At 43.1% G+C, this 20,362-nt stretch overlaps 1 long non-coding RNA gene across 2 annotated transcripts in view; it reads right to left on the bottom strand.

The window, feature by feature from the left end:
* The window catches only part of LOC134359407 (uncharacterized), a 156,917-nt gene that overhangs the window by 24,537 nt on the left and 112,018 nt on the right, over positions 1-20,362 (bottom strand). For both annotated transcript variants that reach the window (XR_010021106.1, XR_010021105.1), the window contains one exon: positions 9,872-9,952. This is a non-coding gene — a long non-coding RNA (uncharacterized LOC134359407). The remainder of the gene's footprint in view (positions 1-9,871; positions 9,953-20,362) is intronic.

Here is a 20,362-nt window from a genome sequence, read left to right as displayed (position 1 = left end):
AAAAAAACAAATTGTGCAAACAATAAAAGTAAGCAAATAGAATTCAGAATTGGAGTTCATGAAAGCGAGTCACAGACATCAAGCCGGGCATCACTGAAGCCAATTCGGGAGGCCGTTAGTTGCAGGCCACAGCCTCATCTCAGCACAGAGGTGAGTAAATCTCACGGAGCAACAAGCTGAACCAGCCCATCACTTGCCTCTCGCCCTGACACCCTGACCTTTTAACATTACACTCAAGTCTGTCATGATCTTTGAGAGAGCAAATTTGAAAGGATGAGCATCCTAATTTATACTGTATGTTTGTATATATAAATGTTCATGTGTAGTTGATACAAGCAAAAATATTTGTGGGTGCTGTGCTGGTGGTGAGTGGGGGAAGAGGGCGACAAGAAGACATCAGGAATACAACACCATTATTCTGCCTCAACATTTACTGAGAGTGCTTCATTGAGTAAAAACAATACTTTTTTTTAACAAGAGTATGATAGTTTATACTTAGATATAGATGTGGTAGGGGTTAGAGTTGAAAGCACCTGTTCAACAATCTTGGAAGGAATATTTGTGGGAGCTCGAGTGGACCAAGGTCTGGTGGATGGGGTCAACTACTCAGATTCACCACTGCATAATCCGTATAATTCTTTGTGATGTCATGGCTTGGTTGCTTGATCTGAATTTAGCATCTTTGATAGAAATTGGATGGAAAGTGGCAACAACAGGGAACCCTGAGGTGCTTCCTGAACCTTAGATGCCACTGTCCATCGACCATTCATTTCTGGGTTTCACAAAGAGGAAATGTTAGACTGAGACTCCGTGAATAGCCAATCAAACAGACCATTATGGGATATTTCAAAAGGTTACAATATCTCACCATACCGTAAATATTATTCAAGTAAGACCCCCACAGCATGCACTGTTCCTCCAGTGCAGAGTCCAAGGGATCTCAAGGTCCTTAAACCATCCTGAAACATTTTCCCTCACTACATTTAGTCCAAGTGTGTCTCTGAAGGCTACATACATTATAACGCAGCATGAAAATTACTCCTAAACAATATCTGAGTATTAAATCTATAGGTGTCAGCTCCAGCTTCTCCAAGCAATCTGAAAATACTTCTTCAATGATTATGAACAAATCTGTGCACAAGATCCATATTGTCAAAGAGACTGTTCTTATTGGGTTACTTATCCACTCGGTTCCTGTTCTTACTCTTAAGATAAATCCCTGTGCATCCTTGCTGAGTAATGTCAAAGTTATTGGGATGTTGAGAGAGAGAGGAAGATTATAAAAGCTGTCCACAACAGATTAAGGGGTGGCATTAAAAATAAAATCATTTAATTTTCCTGCCATCACCTGCCATGAGTCATTCTAAGGTTAGTTGGATGATGTTTTGTGTCCTGTTCTCAAAGACTAGAACAATTTGTTGTAATACATCAGGCTCCTGTGGTACAGTTCAAATTTACATTAGGACTGGTTTGACTGGTTCGCCAAGTATGTGAATGGAGACTGATCCTACTTTATTGAGCTGTGTTATAATGTCAGGTATACAGTACTTTGCAAAATATACATAGCTAGGGTGCCTAAGACTTTTACACAGTATTTGTATTTGTCATCGTGGAGTGGAGAGCAAGTTTGTATTTCTGGTGGGTGTATTGGGAATGGATGCTGGGAATGGCGAGGGTGGGAGGAATGTGGGACAGGTGGCAGAGAAGAAGTGCCAGGGGCGTGTGGTGGTGTACGTGCTGGCACACCCAGCCCTGAGACACCAGGCAAGGTCATTTGATCCCAGACAACTGCAGAATGTCTCTCGGGTGTTTCCCAGTTCTTCCCCTCTCCTTTCGCCTTTTCCCAACCATGATTCCCCTCTCCCTGCTCCCTTCCCACTCTCAGTCCACAATAGAGACCCATATCAGAACAGGTTTATCATCACTCACATATATCATGAAGTTCATTTTTCTTTACAGAAGCAGTACAGTGCAATACATAAAAAGACTACAGTACTGTACAAAAGTCTTAGGCCCCCAAGCTATATGTATGTGCCTAACACTTTTGCACAGAACTGTACTTCTCGCCATTTCCTCAAAGAAATCTTCAGGTCTGATAGATAAAACACCCATACCTCCCTGCCTCCCTGTCTCCTGACCCCCACTTCCACCTCAAATTATTACCATTAGTTCAATATTTGATGATCTCAGCCGGCAGCCTTCTTCTGCTGGCTTGCCTTCAACTATCACAGGTGGAAAATAGAAAAAAAGTGAAAATAACTGGAATAAATGGAGCAGAAACTCCAGATTCCCTGTATTTGACAGTCCTCCTGCCCAACACCACTTCTATTTCTCCTAATTCAAGCCACTTAAAACATAATGTTCTGTTCGTTGTTCTTCCTTCACTTAATAACGAATATAGCCTCAGGGATGCGTTTTTCACTGGAGGCCAATAATGATGACAAAATTCTCTTCCACTGGCACATCTTTTGGCCAATTGAGGAAAAGAGTATTCAACGGCAAGGAAATTAATCCCAAAAATAAGCTGCTGGTCTATTATCAGCAGTGTACCCCAAAATTCCTTCAAAATGCTGGAGGAACTCAGCAGGCCTGGCAGATTCTATGGAAAAGAGTAAATGTCAACTGTTTACTCTTTTCCATAGACACTGCCTGGCCTGCAGAGTTCCTCTTGCACTTTGTTTGTGTTGCTTAGATTTCCAGAATCTGCAGATTTTCTTGTCTTTGCTCAAACCCTCCTGTATGTTTCAAAATCAAGGACAGCCTAAAGTTCAAGTTCAGTTGTCATTCAACTGTATATAAATACCCATGAATACAGCCAAATGAAACAGTGTTCTTCCAAGGTCAAAGTGCAAAACACAGAACCCGTAGTCGTACACAGCACAAGGCACATTCGGCACATATAAAACAGCAGTAAAGCACAGTCACACACAAAAAAGTATGTAGTCCAATCCCTGAGTCCATGAATTTTGCAGCAGTCTGCAATCAGACAGAAAACATCTTGTCTTTTGCTGAGCAAACACTGCGGCACCAACTCCACCATGGATGCAGTGCCACATCGCCTCTGACACTCTGGTGGAGCGCCCGACACTGATACCACCCCCTGGGTGGCTTCAAACAAGCAACACCGTGGCCTGAGGCCTAGTTCTTGATATGACTGAGGACATGCAGCTTCCCCTCCATTGGCCAATAAACCAATAAATTGGAACGTTTCACACCGCCAATGTCCAACAGGGTCTTACGATCACAAGAAAAGTGACTAAGATGAGCACTCACTGTTAGACTGCACAGCAACTTTGCACACCAATGCCTCTCTCAGGCAACAGCATGATCCAATTCCAGCTCCTTCAGTATCTCCGCCAATGAACAACTCACTGATGGGGTAGACCTGCAGTACTTTAAGTTCTTAATGTCCAGCAGGGTCTTGCAATTGTCTCAATATGTTTTAAAAGCACAATAATACCCTAGCAGCCCCTGTGTCCGAGCACGCTGCTACTTTACAGGAACCATTGTACCCACCACTGGAAAGAACTACAAACACACTCTCTGCTAGATCCTCCAAACAAACTGGCAGCATTTGTGTTTGACCGTGAGTGATGTCTCCCAGGCCAGCATCCCCAGCACCAAAGCTCTAATGTTACACTAACCCCACTCAGCATCATTCACATATCTAATCTCAGAACCCTGAAACAGCTCTACTCCAATCTATGTTGGGACAAGGGATTACTAGAAAGATAGAGGAAATATTTCACTGACATGCTTAAAGCATCCTCTAGAAAGTGCAACACCTCCACTGACCTGTGAGAATCAATGCTAGGATGTTTCACAATGGAAACGGAATTTTAAGGAAGATACTGAGAACATTAAGCGACTTCATCAGGAGCATACACATGAAGCCTCGTGAGAATCATACATTTGCTAAACTGCCTTCTAATCAGCTTTAGCAAGTTCCTCGACACCAGGGCTTTCCAACCTGAGGTTCATGGACCCCTCAGTTAATGGTAGCGGTCCTTGGCATAAAAAAAGTTGGAACTCCTGCTCTAGACTTACCCGTGGAATATCTGAGGATTGCCAATTTGCTTCATACACCACCTTAGAACCACAGAAATGGAATGGAAACAATAGACTATAGGTGCAGGAGTAGGCCATTCAGCCCTTCGAGCCAGCACCACCATTCACTGTGATCATGGCTGATCATCCACAATCAGTACCCTTTTCCTGCCTTCTCCCCATATCCCTTCACTCTGCTATCTTTAAGAGCTCTATCTAACTCTTTCTTGAAAGAATCCAGAGAATTGGCCTCCACTGCCTTCTGAGGCAGAGCATTCCACAGATCTACAACTCTCTGTGTGAAGAAGTTTTTCCTCAACTCCGTTCTAAATTGTCTACCCCTTATTCTTAAACTGTGGCCTCTGGTTCTGGACTCCCCCAACATCGGGAACATGTTTCCCGCTTCTAGCGTGCCCAATTCCTTAATAATCTTATATGTTTCAATCAGATCCACTCTCATCCTTCTAAATTCCAGTGTATACAACCCCAGTTGCTCCAATCTTTCAACATATGACAGTCCCGCCATCCTGGGAATTAACCTTGTGAATCTACACTGCACTCCGTCAATAGCTAGAATGTCCTTCCTCAAATTTGGAGACCAAAACTGTACACAATATTCCAGGTGTGGTCTCACCAGGGCCCTGTACAACTATAGAAGGACCTCTTTGCTGCTATATTCAATTCCCTTTGTTATGAAGGCCAGCATGCCATTAGCTTTCTTCACTGCCTGCTGTACCTGCATGCTTACTTTCAGTGACTGATGAACAAGGACACCTAAATCTCGTTGTACTTCCCCTTTTCCTAACTTGACACCATTCAGATAGTAATCTGCCTTCCTGTTCTTGCCACCAAAGTGAATAACCTCACATTTATCCATATTAAACTGCATCTGCCATGCATCTGCCCACTCACCCAATCTGTCCAAGTCACCCTGCATTCTCATAACATCCTCCTCACATTTCACACTGCCACCCAACTTTGTGTCATCTGCAAATTTGCTAATATTACTTTTAATCCCTTCATCGAAATCATAAATGTATTTTGTAAATAGCTGCGGTCCCAGCACCGAGCCTTGCGGTACCCCACTAGTCACTGCCTGCCATTCTGAAAAGGGCCCATTAATCCCTACTCTTTGTTTCCTGTCTGCCAACCAGTTTTCTATCCATGTCAGTACCCTACCCCCAATACCATTTGCTCTAATTTTGCACACTAACCTCCTATGTGGGACCTCATTAAAGGCTTTTTGAAAGTCCAGGTACACTACATCCACTGGCTTTCCCATGTCCATTTTCATAGTCACATTCTCAAAAAATTCCAGAAGGTTAGTCAAGCATGACTTCCCCTGCGTAAATCCATGCTGACTCGGACCGATCCTGTTACTGCTATCCAAATATGCCGCTATTCCATCTTTTATAATTGATTCTAGCATCTTCCCCACCACTGATGTCAGACTAACTAGTCTATAATTGCCTGTTTTCTCTCTCCCTCCTTTCTTAAATAGTGGGATAACATTAGCTACCCTCCAATCCTCAGGAACTGATCCTGAATCTATAGAACATGGGAAAATGATTACCAATACATCCACGATTTCTAGAGCCACCTCCGTAAGTACCCTGGGATGCAGACCATCAGGCCCTGGGGATTGATCAACCTTCAGTCCCATCAGTTTACCCAACACCATTTTATGCCTGATGCGAATTTCCTTCAGTTCCACTGTTCCCCTAGGTCCTCTGGCCACTATTACATCTGGGATATTGTTTGTGTCTTCCCTAGTGAAGACAGATCCAAAGTACCTGTTCAGCTTGTCTGCCATTTCCTTGTTCCCCATAATAATTTCACCCTTTTCTGTCTTCATGGGCCCAAATTTGGTCTTAACTAACTTTTTCCTCTTCATATACCTGAAGAAGCTTTTACTATCTTCCTTTATATTTTTGGCTAGCTTACCTTCGTACCTCATCTTTTCCCTCTGTATTGCCTTTTTAATTATCTTCTGTTGCTCCTTAAAAGTCTCCCAATCCTCTGGCTTCCCACAGATCCTTGCTATTTTATACTTCCTCTCTTTTATTTTTATACTGTCCTTAACTTCCCTTGTCATCCACAGTCACGCCTTACTCCCCTTAGAACCTTTCTTCCTCTTTGGAATGAACTGATCCTGCGCCTTCTGTATTATTCCCAGAAATACCTGCCATTGTTGTTCCACTGTCATCCCTGCTAGGGTATCTTTCTAATCAACTTTTGCCAGCTTCTCCCTCATGGGTCCATAGTCCCCTTTGTTCAACTGTAATATTGACACTTCCAATCTTCCCTTCTCCCTCTCAAATTGTAGATTAAAACTTATCATATTATGGTTACTACCTCCTAATGGCTCCTTTACCTCGAGTTCCCTTATCAAATCTGGCTCATTACACAACACTAAATCCAGAATTGCCTTCTCCCTGGTAGGCTCCAGTACAAGCTGCTCTAAGAATCCATCTCTGAGGCATTCCACAAACTCCCTTTCTTGGGGTCCAGTACCAACCTGATTTTCCCATTCCACCTGCATGTTAAAATCCCCCATAACAACCGTAGAATTACCTTTGTGACATGCCAATTTTAACTCTTGATTTAACATGCACCCTATATCTAGGCTACTGTTTGGGGGCCTGTAGATAACTCCCAGCAGGGTCTTTTTGCCCTTGCAGTTTCTCAGTTCTATCCATACTGACTCTACATCTCCTGATTCTATGCCCCCCCTCGCAAGTGACTGAATTTCATTCCTCACCAACAGAGCCACCCCACCCCCTCTGCCAACCTGTCTGTCCTTTCGATAGGATGTATACCCTGAATATTCATTTCCCAGCCCTGGTCCTCTTGCAGCCATATCTTTGTTATTCCCACAACATCATACTTGCCAATTTCCAAATGAGCCTCAAACTCATCCACTTTATTTCTTATACTCCATGTATTCATATATAATACTTTTAATCCTTTGAAAGTAACACCTTTACTCCCCTCACCTTTCACATCGATTCTTATTGCACTTGCCCATACTCTCCGATCCCTTCCTGATGTTTCTGCCCCTTTAATTCTGTTGTCTTTCTTAACTTTTCTTATTCCCTTTAACTCCATTCTTATATTTCCAGTTCGTTTCCTCCCCCCCACTACTTAGTTTAAACACACCCGTGTAGCAGTGGACAAACCAGCCTGCCAGAACGCTGGTCCCCCATCTGTTAAGGTGCAACCCGTCCCTTCTGTACAATTAATCCTTACCCCAAAACAATTCCCAGTGGTCCAAGAATCTAAATCCCTGCTCCCCGCACCAGCTCCTCAGCCACACATTCAGATCCCTTATCTCCCTGCTCATGTCCTCTCCAGCACAAGGAACTGGAAGCAAACCCGAGATAACCACCCTTGAGGTCCTGCTTTTCAGCCTTCTTCCGAGTTCTCTGAAATCACTCTGCAAAATGTCTCTCATCTTCTTCCCGACGTCATTTGTGCCGACATGCATCACCACCTCCGGCTGATCACCTTCTCCCTTGAGGATGCCCTGCATCCTGGCACCAGGGAGACAACACACCGTCCTTAAATCTCGCCTGTTGCCGCAGAAACCCTTATCTGTACCTCTCACTATGGAGTCCCCTACCACCACGGCTCTGCCTGACGTCTGTCTCCTCGGCTTTGCTTCTGCGCCAATTTTCGACTCGCAGACCCGTCCGCCTCTCAGACTGGCATTGTCTTCTGTCCCAACAGCTTCCAAGAGGGTGAACCTGTTTTCGAGAGGCACATCTCCCGTGGTCTCCTGTACTCCAAGCATCCATCCCTTCCTCATTGTCACCCCCCTTCTCGTTTCCGGTATCTTCGATGTAACGATCTCCGTTTCCTGGAAGAACCTGAGGTCATCCAGTTGCCTCTCCAGTGCCTCAACACAGGCCTTCAGGAGCTGAACCTGGACACACTTTCCACAGTTGTTGCAGCCAGAGGCACTATCAATGTCCCTGACCTCCCACATCATGCAAGCAGCACACTGAATCAGTTGAAACAAGTCTTCTGTAACTCTGAGTGACTCCCTGTGTTAACTAGAGACTGTATAATGAACTTTTAATTCCAAGAGTCACTAGTGGGAGTTCCTCGAAAGTATTAATATGCACATTTAAAATTCACTGTATTAAGAACAGGGCTTTCCTAAAATGTTGATATACCCTTGGTTTAATTGCTGAATATGTCTATTTCAAAATAAATGATGTCTTCATTCAACATTATTACTTCCAGATAATGCCTTGCCGATAACTTGAAGCTATTGGGAAAGAATATTTTTGACTTTTAATAAATGAAAATGAGACCTACATTAATCAAATCTGAAATTAGCTGCTTGCTAGAATGGAAAATCCTGAAACTATACTGAGAGTGCCCTTGACGTTCATGAATTTTAGCCAGCTCCTGATCAACATTTTTCCACTTTAAGTTAATGGACTGGAGATATCTTTCTTGATCTCCATTATTTATTTAGTTCACCATTTAGGCTTATTGAAACATAAAGGTGCCAGGGTGGAGATGCGCCTCTTCCAAAGAAGATGTAACATGCTCTTTCCCTCCGCTAGCCTGCAGGTCATCCTTGAACAATTCTAGCACCCTCAATCAAGGTCACATGAAGCCATGGAAGCAGGTGATGGATGGTCGTATGAACAGCTGGTGCACAAGTCCTGGTTATGTGACCACTGACATCAGGCAGACGATCTCTGAAGAGTATTGATAATGGCTGGGGTCACCCATCTTGTAAGGACACTTCCCAGAAGAAAACAATGGCAAACCACTTTTGTAGAGAAATTTGCCAAGAGCAATCATGCTCAAGACCATGATCGTTCATGTCATACAAAATGGCACATAATGTTGTTGAAGATGGAACATGAGAAATGGAAATTAACACGTTTGACCTCCGAACACATCCCACTAATTTCAGAAACTGATTTGGAAATGGTCACAAACGCCTTGTTTCAAAATTAAAAATTTGTCTGCATTAATTTTGGACACCACAGGCAGACATTTCAGACTGCCTACTTAGTGAGACTCATCATAAAAAGTAGAGACTGAACAAAGTGGCACTCTGAAGCAGACAATTGCAGTTAAATTTATCATCGGCAAGGCATTATCTGGAAGTAATGATGTTGAATGTAGACATAATTTCTTTTGGAACAGACATATACTTCAATTACATCAAGGATACATCAACATTTTAGGAGAGTTCTGTTCATAATACAGTGAGTTCTTTGTTATACCCTCATTTTAGATTATTGTCAACCAACCAAATTTGGTCAAAACGAGGTTCTTCCTGTCCTAAACAATAATATAATTTAGTATTCCTTAATAGTCTATTTCCCAAAGCAACTACATCAACGCAGCATGTAATCGCCTCCGAAGTTTCCATTATAATGATTGCAAGCCCCAGTTGCAGATTGTGGCATCACGTTGGATGAGACACAAATTTCATATCTTAATGTTGCTAAATTTTCAGCTAAAAGCTCTGCCATCTCGTACTTTTATTCACTGACAATCACAGTTAGCTAACCTGTAATCGTGGCTAATATCAGACTCAATGGCTCAATGAGAATCTGTTCTCTCAGCAGGATTAAGATTAATTTCATTGACTCCCTTTGTCTGTCTCCCTGGCTTCCTGTCTTTGGCATGTTATCTCCAGATAACTGATCCTGTCAATTCCCATTTACTTTCCAGTCATTTATGTTCTCCACATATTCCTGAATTTTTAATAATAGGATGTTCGGTGAGTATGCCATTTTAAACTACAAAAATAGGAGGGTTGATAAAGAGGGTTTCATAAAGCAACACTCACCTTCCTTCTCAACTTCACAATGAAAGGAAATGCTGCTTTCTCACTCCACGTGAGTGTCACGGTATTAATGAAGGGCCTGTTCTAAAAAAAAAATTAAATTAAAAATAAAAATAATTATTCATTCATTCATTATGTGCCTTGCTATATGACATGAGCGATCTTGGTCTTTCCATGACCATGATTGTTCTTGGCAAATTTTTCTATGGAAGTGGCTTGCCATTGCCTTCTTCTGGGCATCATCTTTACAAGATGGGTGACCCCAGCCATTATCAATACTCTTAAATTCATCAGTTGCTTGATTTCTTTGTTAGTACCTCCAGTGGAACTCTGTCTTTTTGTGTGTTTCCCCCTAGCTGTCAGTCTGTGGTTTTGTATTGCCATGTGCTCCCGTCCCCGCTCCTGCTCTACTCCGGCCCCTGTATTACTGAGCACCCCAACTCTCATCTACTTCTCATTATTACCTGTATTGCTGCCCCCTGTGTCTCATTGTGCTCCACCTCTCTGTTTATTGCTCAGTGTATTTCAGTCCTGTGTTTTCACCTGTTTGTTGCCAGATTGTGCCAGTGAATTTTCCTGAGGGGTGCATGTATGTATGTATGTATGTATGTATGTATGTATGTATGTATGTATGTATGTGTCTCTATCAACTCTACCTGTTTCCCAATTCTGGTTTTTGGAATTCTCTGGATGTTTTCATCTCTGCTTGCACTTTGACGCAGACTTTGTTTGCACCTTGGGATTTGTTACTCAATTAATATCATTGTGTGCATAGTACTGGGTCTGTGATCGGATCCCTGCTCCAGCATCCTGACATACTTCTCTTGTTTGTGGTATCATTCAGTCATTCTGTGCTGTGCTGTCTGATGTAGGTGATCATGGCCTTTCTCTGACCATGACTATTCCTGGCAAATTTTGCAGAGATTATCTGCCTGGTGTCAGTGGTTGCCTAGCCAGGATTTGTGATGCGCATCCGCTGCTGATATGATCATCTTCCTTCTGCTCCCATGGCTTCATGTGACCCTGACTGTAGGAGGGGGGAGCTAAGCAGGTACTACACCTTGCCCAAGGAAGAGTTGCAAGCTAAAGGAGGGAATGAGCACCTTGAATCTCCCGTGTCTCCACCCAGCCACCCTGTATAAATAAAAATAAAACCTTCTCATTGGTTATTATACTATGACATTGTTCACTCATATGGAGCCATAAATATATCAACCCATTACAGGCTCCTGTTCATCTAATTTATTTTCCCTTACATGCTGTGGACTTGGTTTTAATGAAAGCAGTTTGATATAAGCATTTACCCCTTAGTAATAATGATCAGAGAGAATCTGTATTTACCAGGTACTTTTATTGGCTCAGTTCAGAAACATGTGAATTTACACAACCAAGACTCTGACTCTCCATGAACAGCCGAAGAATAGAAAAGGTAATACCCGGGAAAGGAGTTTATGTCAGTCAGGAGTTCTTCAGGGTCCTGATCTAACTTCCACGTGTCCATGGAGGAACTCCACATCCACGATGCTTGACCTCTGGAGAGATATTGCTGCCTTGTATTCAAAGCTCCTTACAGTTCAAATCAACTCCATCTCATTGGCTCAAGGTCGCCTGACCCATCTTGGTCACCTTTTGATTGGCTTTAGTCCAGGGCTACCACCTGTGTTGTTCTATGACCTTTGCTCTCGGCCTCATACCTTTTGTTCCTTTCAACCCTGACTGGTTCAAACCAGGTGACCCAGACATGAGCCTCCTCCTGCACCTTCTGCAAGCCGACCACTTTACAAAATAAAGAAGAACTTGTCTGATAATAGACTCAGCTTTAGCAGGCCATAAACAGAAAACTCCTTGGGTCCACATTGATTAAATTATCCCCAGAGCAAGAAATCAGTTCAAACAGATCACAAAATGGGGGCTTCAAGGACAGTCTCACAAAATGGCTGCATCCATTCCTGTTTACTGATTGTCATTCTTTCCGGCCAACAAGTTGCTTTAAGGTTCCACAGGTAAAATACTTGCATTAACCTCTTCAAGTCCTTTTAATATAAAATAAATCTGAATTCATGAAGTAATAGTAGTGCATTTTGCAACTATCTATGTTCATGAGCAAGTTTCTTGTCACAGGTAAACATTGCCATGTATAAATGCCATGAATATCATTTGCGCCAGAGGTTAGTGGACCTGGGCAACTTCTTTGAGTTCATTCATGAAACAGTTAAATCTCCTGTTCTCATATCTGGTCTTTCTCTTTCAGAGTGGCTGGGGTGGGGTCCTGTCAGAGTCTATGACCTGCAGGTGCACTCAAACTGCATTCTTCACAGGTGGTGGATTCTAGTTCTTTGGAACTCGCCGAGTAGACTGAGTTTCCGGATCTCTAGGAGCTGCTTGTAAGACATGCGGTGCGGACCTGTGGACAACACGATTCCTCACAGGTGTTGCCACCTGAAGAGTGGTGGGAGATCAGAACATCGAGACAGCAGTATATACACTGCTGCCAAAATAAGCGGTGCTGAAGATTCTAACATCAAAACAGCGAGCTGTTGACCTCCCTCTCACGGTGGCTGGAGCAATACCTCTCTCTCACTTGCTAGTGATAGAGAGAGCCTGTGGAATGTCGAAGTGTTGGAGTGGATAGTGTTTTCTTTAGACCAAGGTCTCTTTGGGGGCTTTGTTAATGCTTGCATGGTGGGTGGTTGGTGGGGGGCAGAGTGGCTGATGTTTTTGCTAAGGCAGCTGTGGGGAGAGGGCTTTGGGGTTCTAAAGTTATTCCATTCTTTGTTTTTTTTTCTTCTGTTTCGTGGATGCCTGCAAACAGTAAGGATTACAGATTGCACTCCAAATACATTCTCTGATATTACTTTAAAACATTGAACCATTGATTATATGGAGGCCATGCAAAAGGAGGTCATAACCCGACATGGAGCAAGGTGAAAGTTAACCTTTCTACAGAAGGGTCATTGAACTGAATGATTAACTCTTGTTTCTCTTTTCACAGTTGTTTCCTGGCCTGCTAAGTATTTCCAAGCAACACACAAAAATGCTGGAGGAACTCAGCAAGCCAGGCAGCATCTATGGAAAAGAGTACAGTCAACATTTCAGGCCGAGACCCTTCATCGAGAGTATCTCCATGGCAACCACTGATGCCAGGCAGACGATCTCTGAAGAATATTGTTAATGGCTGGGGTCACCCGTCTTGGAAAAGACACTGCCCAGATGAAGGCAATGGCTAATCAATTCTTTAGATCTTTATTTTGATTTCAGATCCCACACAGATGGAGTGGAAGGAGGTCATCTTCAACCTTGAGAGAGGCACCATGATGATGTCAATGCATACACTAATTCTTTTAGAACTTGGCTACTTCAAATGAGAGCAAGCAGTCATTCCAAATATTCAATTCTAATTGGATGGTGGGGTGGAGATACGTCTCTCTCAAAGGAGGTGTAAAGCACTCCTTCCCTCCACTAACCTGCAGGCCACCCTTGGGCAAGGTGTAGCACCTGCTTAGCCCCCCCCCCCACCTCCCCCCACCCCTGATCAGGGTCACGTGAAGCCATGGGAGCAGGTGGTGAATGGTATTATAAACAAATGATGCATGTCACGCATCCTGGTTATTCAACCTCTGATGCCAGGCAGACGATCTCTGAAGAATATTGATAATGGCTGGGATCACCGGTCTTGGAAAGACACTGCACAATGGCAAACCACTTCTGTAGAAAAACTTGCTCAAGAATAATCACGGTCATGGAATGGAAGACCATGATCACCATATAATATATATAACATATAACCATATAAGAACTACAGCATGGAAACAGGCCATCTCGGCCCTTCTAGTCCGTGCCGAACTCTTACTCATTTGATATGACATGGCGCATAATGATGGTAATGAATCTAGATGAAGGGTCTCAACCCAAACACCAACTGTCTATTCCCATTCATAGATGCTGCCTGACCTGCTGAGTTCCTGCAGTATCTTTTGTGTGACTCCAGATTCCAGTATCTGCATTGACTAATCGTGTTTGGGAAGGTACCATAAAAGTTTATTGATGAAATTGGGAATATGTGGAAGGAGGAGCAAAAAGCATGTTGCCCAGTTTCAGAAAATAAAAAACCAAATTAAAAAATGGAATGTAAAGGACATGGCAGTGCAACCATTAGTACTGCTAGCTCATAGCTCCAGTGACCTGCACTCCATCCTGACCTTGCTTGCCACCTGTGTGGTCTCTCATCCTCTCTGTAGAAGTTACCTCTGGGTGCTCTGGTTTCTTCACATATCTCTAAGATGTGTCAGTAGGTGAACCAGCTACTGTAAAGTGTAGGTTAATGAGGGAAGAAGTCAAAAGGAGGTTAAAGCATCACACACAAAATGCTGGAGGAACTCTGCAGGTCAGGCAGCATCTATGGAAATGAATGAACAGTTGTCGTTTCAGGCCAAGATCCTTCTTCAGGACTGGGAAAGAAGGTGGAAGACACCAGAATAAAGATGTAGGTGGAGAGGAAGGAGGCTGGCTGGAAGGTGATAGGTGAAGTAGAAAAGGCCAAGGTGGGTAGGGAAGGTCATGGACTGGAGAAGAAGGAAGCTGGTAGGAGAGGAGAGTGGACATGGCTGCTGTAGCAGGTCTGGGTGAGTACATGCTCAAGGAGTCAGGGACAACAGAGATGACAGGGGGTAAGCAGCAAGAGAGGGTCTCATTGAACTCCCGTCGAAGAGAAGATTTAAACTTCAGGGGAGACATCCCTTGCAGAGACTTTGCAGTGGAGCAGCAAATCATAAACATGAAAAAGTCAATGTGTCTGTGAAGAGAAGAAATTGAGGGGTTACTGGGAAATTAAAGGGGAGGGGGAATGAGAATAATACAATTGTTCTGCTGTGAAATTGGCTGAATCATCTTCTTCCTTATCATAATGAGTAAGTTAAGACACAGAAGAAACTGCCCTTTCCCCCTGCCTCCTTCAGTAACCATCATTTCTGTTACGACAAGATTTTTTTTTCTGTCTGTTGATACACTGACAGAATAACTATTTAAGTGGTTTTGGTAAAGAAACCTCACGGAAGTAAATTTTTTTTAATTAGACTAGGTTATTTTGCCAAAGATTATTTTCAGACAAATGGCTGTCATATTTGACCTCCGTGCAGTCTGTGTCACCAACAGCAGCTTGGCTGCACATTCTCTCCTTTTCACCTTGATCTTTATCATAATTGTTATTTCTGTCACTCTACGATTCAGCAACTTCTATTACAAGACAAATGCTTTGCACGAGTCTGATTTATCAGAAGTCACCATTAGCCCTTTTCATCAACCAAATAAAATTCTTCTTATTAAAGCTGGACATAACACTTTAAGGTGTAAGTATGTCACTTCTTTAAACAGAATTATTTTTAAACTGCTCTATTACTAGATTTAAATTATCATGATTACTAATTTCAAATCCATTTAATTATTTATTGCCTCCTGCCTAGAGGTTACAGCATTTCATTCTATTGCCCTGCCTGTCATTTGCACATATTTAAAAACTCATCCCACCAGCTCCCTGATCTTTTGATTGCACAATTAGGTTCTTCTTTGAAGTAGCTATTCTTGCTCTGAGTAGAGTTGCAAGCCATTTAAATGCATCATGGCTAATGAAATATTCAAAGTGCTGGAGTTGGATTTGTACACTGTCCTTTAATCTCTGGGACAGCAGTTCAAATTCAGTGCATGTTCTGGGATGAAAGTCTTTGACTCTTAAGAGCTTTATGTGAAATACAAGTACTCACATTCTGTTCCTGTTATAAAGTTAGGTCAGATCAGTCATGGTCTCGATTAACGGTGTAAGTAGACTCAAGGGGATCATTTCCCTACTCCTGTTTCTATGTTCCTGAAGCTGAGCTCAAACTGGACCCTAATTGAGCACTAATTTAGCACTAAATTAGCAATTTCACTCAGAGGCCACGAGGATAGCAAGCAGGGAAATGAAACCATCTGCTTCTTTGGAGCCTGAACCTCAGACTAATAAAGTTTACATTCAATCTGCCTTTCTGGGAGGGGGGGTGGGTGTAAATTATATAGTGGCATATGATGCATTCCAGCAACTGATGTGTGGAATAAGATGTCTCTGGAACAATCACTTGTCTCGCTCTAATCTGGCCTGCTATTAGGAAGAAAGAAACTACACTCTGATTCATAGGAGTCTGCTAACAAGGTGGCTGGTAACTCGAAACAATAACCTGTTCAGCTTTAAATAAAACAAATCCCACGATCTCCATGTGTTGCCAACCCTCATGACCCCTGGCCTGAAATTCTGCCAAGCTCAGGAAATGTCAATACCTCATTATTACTCAATCTCAGGATCTCTGCAACTCTGCAAAATCCCTGCACTCCTTCCCCATGCTGTGTCACTATGCCCTATTTTGCAAACTTGAAAGGACCCACTTTCCAACAAAGCAACACACACACACACACCATAAAATGGAAGAACTCAGCAGATCAGGCAGCATCTATGGAGCTGAATAAAACAGTCGACATTTCAGGCCAAGAACCCTTCTTCAGGATTGGGAAGGAAGCGGGAAGATGCCAGAATAAAAAGGTTGTGAAGTGGAAGGAGGTTAACTAGGAAGTGATAGGCCAAGCCAGGTGAGTGGGAAAGGTAAAGGGCTGGAGAAGAAGGAATGTGATAGGAAAGGAGAGTGGACCTTAGGAAAAAGGGAAGGAGGAGAGGACCCTAGGGGAGGTGATAGGCATTATATCCACTAGTTCTCACAAACTCCGGCACAACTTCTGGTACTAAACCCCAGAAAATATCATAAAAATCATTTACTACAATAAAGGCACTTCCGCCCACTCTCTATACTAGCTGTCAAGTACACATCTGTGAGTACTGAAGAAGGGTCTCGACCCGAAGCATCGGCTATTTATTTACTTCCGTGGATGCTGCCCGACGTACTGAGTTCCTCCAGCATTTGTGTGTGTTGCTCCGGATTTCCAGCACCTGCCGAGTCTTTTGTGTTTAAGTACCCATCTATACCACTCTCATCTCCAAGCCTTAGTCCATAATATTCAGTGCCTTGATGATTTAAGTGCTCATACAGATACTTCTGAAATGTTGTGAGTCTCTCCAATGCCTTCTCAGGCATGTATTCCAGACTCCAGTTTCAATGCACCACCTGAGAGGGCAATGCAGAGAAAAAAAATGTTAAAAGTAAGCTTTTACTCCATAGCTTTAACAAACAGTATGTCCACTGGCTGGACACCACTACCAGGAGGACACCTTTATTACTGTTTACTATATTAGATTATAAAGACATGTAGTCCTCTTTTATTGTCATTTAGTAATGCATGCATTAAGAAATGATACAATATTTCCTCCAGTGTGATATCACAAAATACAGGACAGACCAAGACTGAAAAAAACTGACAAAACCACATAATTATAACATATAGTTACAACAGTGCAACAATACCATAACTTGATGAAGAAGTCCATGAGCACAGTAAAGTTCAAAGTCTCTCAAATGTCCCACATCTCACGCAGACGGGAGAAGGAAGAAAAACTCTCCCTGCCATGCCGACCACAATCCGACTCTGAGTCGTCCGAAAACTTCGAGCTCCGATCAGCTCTCCGACACCGAGTACTGAGCGCCATCTCTGTCCGAACGATTTGACCTCCTTCTCAGTCGCCAAAAGCAGGCAAGGCCGGGGATTTTGAGGCCTACCTTCCGAAAGATTCCCTATCACGCAGTAACGACAGCAGCGAACGAGCGTTTCAGAAATTTCTCCAGATGTTCCTCTGTGCTTTCACATCCATTCTCCATCAAATCAGAATTGTCCACGGCCCCTATTTAACAGATACAATATCATTTTTCACCAGAGGGCTGCGCATGCGCAGGCACGCCGCCATCTTCTCCTCCTGCCGTCTACAATATGCCCTACATAAATGTATATTCCTCAATCAAATACTCCTCAGTCTTCTCAGTTCTATGAAAACAACCTACTCTATCTAGTCTTCTCATAATGCAGACAATGGAGTAAGGGAAAATCTTACAAAAAGAAGTGGAGTCAGCCCAGTCCATCATGGGTAAAGCCCTCCCCACCAGTGAGCACATCTAAATGGTGCACTTTCGCAGGAAAGCTGCATTATTATCAACAAGGACCGCCACCACTCAGGCCATGCCCTCTTTTCACAGCTGCCATCAGGAAGATGATACGGGAGCCTCAGGACTCACACCAGCAGGTTCAGGAACAGTTATTACCCCTCAACTATCAGGCTTCTGAAACAGAGGGGATAATTTCACTCAACTTCATTTGCCCCACCACTGAACTGTTCCCACAGCCTTCTCAACTTCCTTCCTGACTCCCCGTAACAGCCTTTCAATGACTCTTCATCTCATATTCCTATATTTATTGTTTATTTATTTATTATTATTATTTTTCTCTTTTGTATTTGCAGTTTGTTAGCTTCTGTACATTGGTTGTTTGTTCGTCCTGTTGGGTGCAGTCTTTCATTAGTTCTGTTCTGTTTCTTGGATTTACTGTGTATGCCCACAAGGAAACAAATCTCTCGGTTGTGTATAGTGACATATATGCACTTTAATAAATTTATTTGAAGTTTGAACTTTGATAAAAAAAAGAATATATACACAAAGGAAGAAACAATACAAATCAAAACCTTAAATTTCATGGTTCTTACAGTCAGTAGTGTAAACTTAAAACACAAACACATGGCTCCATTTAATTATTTGAGGGGTTTCCCCACACAATTCTGTCCCTCCAGGCACAGTACCAGAAGGAGCCAATACTGTGATCCTTCCCTGCCATTCTTCAGTACATCCTTAGCATGTACACCTGCAGCCTGCACTTTGCCTGTCTGTAGCATTCCCATACAGACATCTAACTGTCCGGGAAGAGCAATAAGTTTCGGGCAGACCAAAGGGTGTCCGTCACCGAGTTGGTGACCTTCCAGCAGCCCTTGATGTTTGTCTCGGCGTGTGACCCTGACAACAGCCTGGAGATCAGAGAGTCCTGAGTTATGCAGCTGCTGGGGACGAACCAGGACACAGACACTTTCATCTATTTCCACACCATATTCTGCAAAGAGGTGGGTATCCATATCTTCCCCGACTTGAGGGCAGCGTGCAGTGCTTTCAGAATGGTTTGTTGGCTGTACAGGAAGACTTTCACTGGCCTGCACCTCGCACCACCAGCCAAGCGAGGTCTTACTGTTTGTTAGTCAAATCTTTCAATGAGACGTTAAGGCATTCTACCGTACTGTTAGCTCAGGGAACAAACATACAGAATCTATAGTTTCTCTATCCCACAGTGTCTGCAGTACAATCCACGCTGACCACTGACAGATGGACTTGTGGTCAAGCTGTATTGTGCTCGACTGCAAATTTCAGTGGCATTCATGGGCTCGTGGTCTGGACTATATACAGTATTGTTTTTACGTGGCTGAATTTCAGAATCAGGTTTAAAGGGGGAGGAGAAGATGGTAATGTGATGCAGCGCGCGCAGCCACTCTGAAATGATATCGTATGTGTTAACTAGGGTCCGAGCACAATCCTGATTTGATGGAGACAGACATGAGAAGCACGGAGGAACACCTGGAGAAACTTCTGAAATGCCTGCTTAGCTGCCACTGCTACTGTGCGATCGAGAATCTCCGGAGGGGAAGGCCACAAATCCTCGGCTTTGTCTATTGCCTGTTGCTGAGGCCAGGGTCGAAGCGCTTGGCAGAGATGGTGCTCGGTGCTTGGTGTTGGAGGGCTGGTCGGAGGCTCAAAGTTTTTGGATGGACTCAAGAGTCGGCTGTGGTCGGGTGCTTCCAGGATGCTGCATCAGCAAGTTTGCGGCGCTGAAAGCTCATGGCATGGAGAGTTTTTTTTCTTCCTTCTACCATCTGCGTGAGATGATGGGACATTCGAGAGACTTTGAGACTTTTTTTTAACCGTGCCCATGGTCTGTTCTTCATCAAATTACGGTATTGCTTTGCACTGTTGTAACTATATTTTATAATTATGTGGTTTTTGTCAGTTTTTCAGTCGGTTTGTCTTGTGTTTCTGTGATACCATTCTGGAGAAATATTGTATCATTTCTTAATGCATGCATTACTAAATGACAATAAAAGAGGACTGCATGTCCTCATAATCTAATCTAAAATATCACCAGCATGTGTCATGAAATTTGTTAACTTTACGGCAGCAGTACAATGCAATACATAATAGAGAAAAATACTGAGTTACAGTAAATATATATATATATTTAAATTAAGTAAGTAGTTCAAAAAATAGGAATAAGAAAGTAGTGAGGTAGTATCACGGATTCAATGTCCATTCAGAAATTGGATGGCAGAGGGGAAGAAGCTGTCCCTGAATCATTGAGCGCGTACCTTTAGGCTTCTGTACCTCCCCCCTGATGGCAGCAATGTGAAGAGGGTGATGGGAGCCCTTATTGACAGATACCTCCTTCTTGAGGCACTACTCCTTGAAGGTGTATGTCCAAGATATTCCACAGGCTAGT

This window comes from Mobula hypostoma, chromosome 20 (genome assembly GCF_963921235.1).
Source record: "Mobula hypostoma chromosome 20, sMobHyp1.1, whole genome shotgun sequence".
Taxonomy (NCBI): Eukaryota; Metazoa; Chordata; class Chondrichthyes; order Myliobatiformes; family Myliobatidae; genus Mobula; species Mobula hypostoma.
The sequence above is the reverse complement of the archived record's forward strand: the minus strand, read 5'-3'. Positions and strand labels throughout refer to the sequence as shown.